Here is a 7031-nt window from a genome sequence, read left to right on the forward strand (position 1 = left end):
TCTTGAAAATAGATAGCCATAAATTTTCAATAAAGATATATTTAATCTTATTAGAAAATTTTAATGCATTAAAATTTTATTTTTATGTATTTATTTTTTTAAATGGAGATACTAGGGATTGAGCACTGGACCTTGTGCATTTCATGCATGCTAAGCATGCACTGTACAACTGAGCTATTACCCTCCCCACCAAAAATATATTTTCATGTGTAAAAATAGGAGACCATATGATATCCTCTCCGGCAATTTTATGAAAAGAACAAAGTTCAAAGTTATGAAATTTTGTTTGAGTGGAATATATAAGTGTTGTTTTTAACCTTGGCTTCACATAGGACTTGCTTGGGGAACTTAAAAAACTTATGAATGCCTGGGTCCCACCCCAGAGCTTCTTCCTAAATTGGTGCCAGGTATGGCCTGGGCATTAGCATTGACGAAAGCTGCTCAGGTGACATCCACTGTGAAAACTCAGGGCTTGACTTGAGGGTAGTGTCCTGATACACTCTAAGCACTCAGGATTGGATCAGTCTTACTAGGTTTGAACCCACAAGTGTAAACTGTGTGATTTTGGGGGACTTACTTTTCCTTCCAGAGAATCAGTTTTCCCTTTGTATACAATGGTGATAATAAAGGCACTTAATTGCGGATTTGTGGCAAACACACAAATCTTCTGGCAATGCATTTGCATCTCTGAGCATAGTGATTAGCATGTCATAATGACTCAATAAATTTAGCGTTTTTTTTAAGACTGAAGGTGGATCATAGGTGAGTTTTTCTCTCCACATTATGAGATAATTATATGGAAAATTAATAAAGTAGAATTATACTTCATCGAATTTAATGCTTTAATTGATAACCTCTATGAATATTAAATATTATCGTTTTATATCTATCTGTCACTGCCGAACTAGCTAACTATGTAGTTTTTCAGAATAGGAGTTCACCTTCATTTGCTTGGCATCAGCTATATTCCAGGGCACAGGAGAGAGTTAAAAGACATGTAAATGTGAAGGAGGGAGCTTTATGGAGTTTTATTCTATCTTATTTTTCCCCCAAAGAGAGTCTTCATGACTCCCAATGTCCCAGTCCTCTTGGATCTTTCTGTCTTACTTCAGTCTTGCTTATTGAAATGTCCATGAGTAAGTCCAAGGCTATCTTTTTGACTGTTCTGGAGCAACAATTTAATGTAGTGACATATTGATCATACTGGACGTTGTTCTAGGCGGCATTCTATCTTTCTGTGAGGTCTCGTACTGACTCCTGACTTAGATCCAACATCTGCTTTTCTGATTCTGCTTAATTTCTCATTTCCTGGCTCATAACCACAGCCATGTGAAGGTTTCAAGTTCCTGCTTGCCATAAGCTACTGTTCCCAAGTTATGGCCGATGAACAAGTGCTTTAAGACGTGGTATCACTCGACAATACATGCTTATGAGTTACTGCAAATATCTTGGCTATAAACTTTATTCATTGGGCCAGAAACTTTTACGAATGTCCCAGGCTTTTCAGTGTATCTGAGTTAAACAAGTCTAAGTAAAGTGGGCTTGTTTTGCCCTTTCTTTCTTATTAGGTAACATGAAAAGATTATAGTAAAGATGATGCTTTAGGACTAGAAATAGAAAAAAAAAATTTTTATGTCTAAAGTATATTTAAAGGGAGAGTATAGCTCAGTGATAGAGTGCATGCCTTGCATGCATGAGGTCCTGGGTTCAATCCCCAGTACCTCCATTAAGATAAACAAACAAACAAACCTAATTACCACCCCAAAACAAAACAAAGCAAAGCAAAAAAAAAAAAAAAAAAAAGTAGCATCAGTGTGAGTGGTGACAAAGCACACATTGAGAACATTATAAGAATATCAGTGTGCACACCCCACAAGGGTACTGTCCAGGTATGCATCCAAAGTTGCCCATTTTCTTAGGGCTGGAGATGTGCTGAGTTCTGTGCAGTTAAGGAGGATTTACCTCCTCTCCAACTCTGCATTGCCCTTTGTCACTTCAGTCCAGAAACAGCAGTATTTCTGCCCAGAGTCTCCTAGAAACAGCAACGTCTCTTCTGGCCCTATGCCATTTTTCATGATGAGCTTCAGTCTAGTCCAAGTGATTTGACAGGGAGTAGATGGCCTACAACAATTTCCTTTTCTTTCTATTAGTTCTTTCTCCCTTGGGTCCCTTTTAAAAAACTAATGTTAAAACTCCTTTCTCAACCTTCTGCTAAATTCTTATCCCCTTGTTCCTGTACAGGAGTACTTGAGACTGGAGTGGCAGTTACATAACTCTGCTTAGCAGAAGCATTTATTCCAGGATTTACTTCTATTTACTTTTCCATGGCTGACAGCATTTCAGTTCCACTGAACCATGACTCATTCCCACTGGGGAATAATTAGGAAACGAGAGAAACTAGAAATAGAAAATGGAAATAAAAGAGACAAAAGAATAAGAATATAGGATCTTGCAATAAAGTTTGGGAGCTGTAAAGTCAACCAGAATGTTAGATATGCACTCCAAGGTTGTCAGAAAAATTTAACTTTGGATGTTCTGTGGAAAACAGACTATGAACAAACCTTTGGTCTAAAGTCATTCTTGACTGAGCTAAGATTCTGTAACCATGTGTTGGGGAGAACTGCTGAAAAAAGTACCTTTTTAGCATAGCTGAGTATATTAAATAGAAATATTTCTGAATTTTCCATCTCAAACATTATTATCCATTTCTAGAACTATGGGGAGATTGCAGAGGAAATCAATAACTCTAAATCATATATCAAATAACTGTTAACATTTGGATGGCACCTCAGGTCTTGGGAAATAAAAACACTTCTAAGCATGTATATTTTCTGCAACTAAGACAAAAAGATTAAAAAAAATTGCTGAAGGTTTTGGTGAGAGAAAATCTAAAGCTGTCATCTAATGACCAAAGGAATAGTAAATAAATGAATTTTAAAATCTCATTAGTAATACTTTGAGATGTGTGAAACATCTTTGATGCTTTACTTTAGTAAAATCTTTATTTTAGTGATCTTCAAGGTCAGAAAGTTGTAAAAGTCATAAAAGTTAAAAAGTTACATGTAACTTTATCCCCCAAATGCTGTCTCTCCCTGAAGATCTTATGCTTCTGAATGAATAAGACAGAGTCTGCTTTTTTTGCTCTTTACAGCTCATCTTCTTAAGGTCTTACAGGATTTTAAAAAAGAGTGTTGCAATAAAGATTAAACAATTTTAAAAGTATCCTTTGTATTACAATGAATTGTGTTTTTGTATGTTTAATGAAAATTTCACTATCGTCAAGGAAATGCTTTATTCTTTTAGCAGGACCTATGTTTGTTTTTGAACTATCTGGAGTATTGGTCTCCACTATATTTGTGTGTGTCATAGAACAGTAATAGAGGAGGTACTGTGTCAAGGTCAGACATCACAGGATCAGTTGAAAACCTCCCTACCTGCATGTTAGTGGGTGTGAGATTTGGGAGTGAAATAATCCAGTTGGATTCCCTCACCACTCTTTCTTGAGGCTGGGAGAAGGTGATCATTTCACCTAGGGTAGTGGCTTAAATGGTAATGGGAACAAATGTCTTTTTCAAGTGAACTTCATTAGCATCCAAGAAAGAGTAGAGAGCCTGAGTTTGTAAGACAAAAGAGAAGACAAACCTTTGGAAGTTTTCCAAAGAAAAGATTTGGCAAAGGGGATCAGTAGCAGAAAGAGGAAGATGAGGAGGAAAGAAAAAGAAGGGAAGGAAAGAGAGAAATTGAGTGAGGGGGAAGGAGAAGGGAGGGAGGGAGAGAGAGGAAGAGGGAGAAAGTCTTCACGAATCTATTGCCAAAGTCTACAACCAACCTTTCTGTGGTACATGAGGAAAAATTAAGTTAATATTAAAATTCCTGGTGCTTTCTGTGTTCTACTGTTCTGTGAAGATACACAGATTCTCCTTATAGCTCTATATTGCTTAACGCAAGTTCATGTGCCCTACATACAACATGTGCCCTACACCCAATGAGGCCAAACAAACCAACAAGTTGGAGTTTGGAGCAGAGAGAGGTTTATTGTAGGGCCAAGCAAGGAGAATGGGTGGCTTGTGCTCAAAAAGCCTGAACCTCCATCCCAATGGCTTTCAGGGAGAAGTTTTTATAGGCAAAATTTGGGATGAGGGCTGCAAGTTGTGTGATTTCTTCTGATTGGTTGGTGGTGAGGTAACAGGGCAGTGTTCCAGGAATCTAGTGCTCAGCCTGAAGTTGCCATTCTCTGTCCCGATGGGGGCCTTCGTTCCTGTAGAAGTACTTAAAGATATTGTTATGTATATTCCTTGAGGAGGAGCCAGGACCCTGCCTCAAGTCTGCACTATTGTTTTTTGACTGCCCCTCCTGTGTTTCTGCACTCCCTAGCTTCCCTAATTAGAAACTGTTTGAGTCTGCCCTTTAGAACTCAGGGAAGGTCTAGGAGGCCTTTCTCCTACAAACAAGAAACAAGGGACATGGGAAGACTTGCGCCCGGAGGGCCCCATGGGATCATGCATGGTTTCAGAAATGCTCTGAAAATGAAGGCTCCCAGATGACTAAATTTAGTTAAAGTAATGGCTAAAAACCCACCAAAAGTAGCTGTTTTGAGAGAAGGACTAAAGCTTAGAGGATGGCTAAGTAATTACATGTTTTATGAGGTCCAAGGTAGGCATAAATCCCCTTGGAGTTCACAAGGAGGTCCAGGTACCAGTCTAAAGATATTTGTGGGCATTTTGTCAAAGGGTTCCATTAGGCAAGGGGTAGAGAAAGATTTTCCTTATCATTATTGAAAGGTAGAGGGAACAGAGCTAGTCTGAAGAAGATCTTCACAATGACTCTAAAGCTGTAGATCCTGCACGTTCTCTCATCTTGACATGTGGCCACCCACAACTGCTTGAATGAAGGGTGTAACTGCTAAAGAAGGGAGTACAGTCATTTGGAGTTCTGAGAATTTAAAGCAGCATTCCTGTCAGTCAACCCCTCCCAGCTTTGTCCCCAGGCAGTTCTCTCCTGTGAAACTAAGAATCCTGTAGGCTATCCTCCTGGGATGAGAAAGAGAAAAGTGTCAATTTATAGGCAGAAGTCAGACTACTAAAGCCTCAAGAGATCTTAATGAATATCTAATCTGTCTCAGAGAAAATACCAGCCCAGAAAAGTTGTTTCATATGCATCGTTACAGTTTAAGGAGAGAGTAAGGACGAAAATTCTGTTTTTTTAATTCCAATTGCAGGATAATGGCCTCTACCCCTTGTCTGAGAAGTTATGAAAAAAATGGAGTGGAAAAAGTCTGAACAAAAGTGTTTTTGGATCCCTTATGTTATTCAAATTATTTCTTCTTGTAAAAATCTCCGTGAGGCATATTTTTTTCTAACTTTAGCATTAAATCCACATTGAAAATTGAGAAACAGATCTTGTTCCATAGGAAAAAAAAAAGAAAAGAGAAAGAAAAAGTATATGAATGTAGTGGAGGAAGTCTGTTAATTTTTAAATTAACTGACCAAAGGCCCCATGGGCTAATACATCAGAGGGTTTGCTTGTGAAAAATGATTTTTGATGTCTAAATATTTTATAGATGCTCTTACCTAATATTATTTCCAGAGATGCATAGTATAGACATGTAGGCAGTTTGCTAAAAAGCTACTACTACTTGGGAAACTGGAAGTCTGGGTGGTCCTCTGACCACTTACATGAGCTGATGTATGTGATTTTATGGTCCTGAAAAACACAGTTTATTATATAATTTTATAATACCACATATGCTATTCTTAGACCTAGTACACTGAGGTTCTTTATAATAATGACAGATATATGATTCATCAAGATGTCATAAAAAAGATGGAAGAACATTTTAGAAAGCAAAAAGAATGTGGTGAAAGTGGAAAGAATATATATAAATGGAATAAGAAGGAGGTTGCAGGATTTTATGATTAAATCCATCAGAAAACATTGACTTAGACTTTTAACCTTTTATTTAACCTCTTTCCATAAAAAGCTGGTTTTAAGTGACTTATTATGTGCATATGTATTTAAGTTACATCTAAATTCAGGGCTGACTGATGTCAAGCAATCACTCTACCAGTCAGCCACCCAGAGTGAAACAGAATTCAATTCACATGGTTCAACTGAAGACTTTAATGAAAGAACTGCTTACAGAGTTGTGGGCAGGGACAAGAGACCAAAAAATGAGGTGGAGACAACCAAAGATAGTTAATGCTGGAAGCTGTTACTACTCCTGAGTCTTAAAGGGACAAAGGGAGGGAGTAATGTTCTGGTAAAGGCAAGTCTGTACTGGGACTAAAACCTTGCAAGGAGAGGAATGGATAAAAGGCACTTATTAGGGGCCAAAGTCAAGAAGAGATGCTGACAATGCTAGAAAACATAGGCCTGGTATGTGTGTTGGTGGGTCAGGTTTGGGGGTGTGATTATAGGGAAATTACCCAGGAAAAATTCTCCCAAAATCCCAATCTGTTTCATCTCAGTCTCAGCTCTCTTGTCAAAAAGATCCTTTGCCTTTTGGCCAAGCCCACTAGAAGCCAGAAAACAAAAAACCTGAGAAATATATTCTATAAGAGTCCATTGCTTGGGGCACACAGCAAGACAGAAAGAGGATGGAGAATGGATCTGGAAAGATAAGGAGAGAATGTCCACTTCGTCTCAGATGTTAAGAATCGCAGGTCTCTCCATTGTCCCGAGCCAAAAGAGAGATGCTGGGTGAAAGCAAGCTTGCCTAATGCAGAAGGAGGGGGTGAATGATACCACCACTGATACAGCCATTCTAGTCAGAAAAATATGCTCTTAACACAGCATGACAATCTGGGCTTGGACTAATGCTTCTGGTGTTCTCTATTATCTGGGAGTAGGTGGGAGAGGAAGGAAGTCCTGTTAGTAGCACAAAACGCAAAGATATGTTCCTGGGGAGAAAGCATGGTTTGGTAAGAAGACCATCATACTGACAGTCAAGATACCCTGTTCTCTCACTTGCTGGATGCATAATCTGGATACCTAACTTTCTGAAAGTCAGTTAGCACCCTGTAAGCTGAAGG

General features: G+C 38.5%; 1 non-coding gene across 1 annotated transcript; it reads left to right on the forward strand.

Moving 5' to 3' along the window:
* Window positions 1-1653: 1653 nt before the first annotated feature.
* TRNAA-UGC lies at window positions 1654-1726 on the forward strand. The gene has a single exon. It is a non-coding gene; the product is annotated as a tRNA-Ala (tRNA).
* The last annotated feature ends 5305 nt before the right edge of the window (window positions 1727-7031 follow it).

This window comes from Camelus ferus, chromosome 1, assembly GCF_009834535.1.
Source record: "Camelus ferus isolate YT-003-E chromosome 1, BCGSAC_Cfer_1.0, whole genome shotgun sequence".
Classification (NCBI taxonomy): Eukaryota; Metazoa; Chordata; class Mammalia; order Artiodactyla; family Camelidae; genus Camelus; species Camelus ferus.